The sequence below is a fragment of the Dipodomys spectabilis genome, unplaced genomic scaffold, assembly GCF_019054845.1.
Source record: "Dipodomys spectabilis isolate Male_0828 unplaced genomic scaffold, ASM1905484v1 ptg000202l, whole genome shotgun sequence".
In the NCBI taxonomy this organism is placed as follows: domain Eukaryota; kingdom Metazoa; phylum Chordata; class Mammalia; order Rodentia; family Heteromyidae; genus Dipodomys; species Dipodomys spectabilis.
Window position 1 is genome coordinate 184,125 of NW_024870879.1, and position 1,472 is coordinate 185,596.

The 1,472-nt window shown below is 31.5% G+C and overlaps 1 pseudogene; it reads right to left on the reverse strand.

Moving 5' to 3' along the window:
* Window positions 1-1,129: 1,129 nt before the first annotated feature.
* On the reverse strand, window positions 1,130-1,229 carry LOC122122048 (annotated as a pseudogene).
* Window positions 1,230-1,472: the final 243 nt, after the last annotated feature.

The window sequence follows — 1,472 nt, forward strand, 5'->3', positions numbered from 1 at the left end:
TGTGGTGAAACCTTTCCAAAAAGGCCACTAGGGATGACGATGAGTATAACGCTCTTCATCAGGAAACCTACAGTTGACACTGACACATTGTCCATGAGTTGGTGGCTCGAGGCAGATATTCATGCAATAACTGTGAATGGCTGGACACACCTGCACAGTGCTTATACGTTGAATAATACCAGTGTGGCTTCTTTCTTACTTCATCATGATGCAGATACCAATGTCTAAACGAAAGGCCTCTTGACCCCCTTGCATCTTGCTGCTGGGAATAGAAACAGCAAAGATACGTTTGATCTCCTTCTTTTGAACCATTATATTAAACCAGGTCTGAAGAACAACTTGGAAGAAACTGCATTTGATACTGCCAAAAGATAAGTATGTATGACTACCTCTTTGAAGTTGTGAAAGGCTATACAAATTGTTCTCCTACGTCTTAATGATTTGGTTAAGTTACTTAAATTTCAAAAATGCCAGTCCATCCTTTGTCTCTGTACAAAATATTTTCACAATACAAAGCAACAGCAATATCTTACTTTAAAAATTCATGGATTCCATGGTATTCTTCCAAATGAATTGCCTGACTTTGATGTCAAAATATATTCAAGAGTTGTTTGTATACATCTATAATGATTTCTGTAGAGCTTGTGATTTTTAAAATCAGAAATAATTTTAATGTATCTGTTGAAATGAGTAGTACAGAACCTAAAGACATTTCCGGTGCTTGTCTGAAGAAAGTATATTTTAACATATTCTGTATTCTGTTTGTAAAATGTCCATAATCTATTTCATTCTCTCCTAGATATAATGCTTTGAATACTACATTATTATATATTATATAAATTCATTAATAAATGTGTCCTTACAGATTGCATTCCATATAAAAACAGTTTAAGATTCTTTTTTCTCCTAGGTCCTTATAGTATTTTATTTCTTTGGGATAAAATTAAAATGTTATCTAATTTCAAAAGTTTTGTAAAGGTTATGCTATGTAAAGACCTTTCTAAATTGAAGATTTAATACACTGATGTCAAACTAACTTTTAATTATATGAATCACATATGTTGTTACACTTGTATTTTTGTAATCAACTTTTTAATAACTGTTTTTCATTTCTAGCAACTGAAGAATGAAAAATATGGAATAATTCGCATATTTTCATATCATCCTTGTACAAGTGGCACGTTAATCTCTATATTGTTGTAATTTATGTATACGTGCTGCTGAAGCATGTAGTATCCTGTAAATTTAAGTTGTTAATGATGCAATCTTTATACAGGCATATATCCTTGGTTGCCTATTTGTAGCAAGGAAACCTTATTGTTACTAACAATGTTATTGATCTTATTTCTCTGAAATTCTGTGTACAGTGGAAAAACATATTGTTTGGTAGATTGCTCAAACTTGCATTTTTTTTGCCAATGACTATTTTAAGTCTTTTTCATTTTAAATTTGATCATACTTTGAAGCCATTA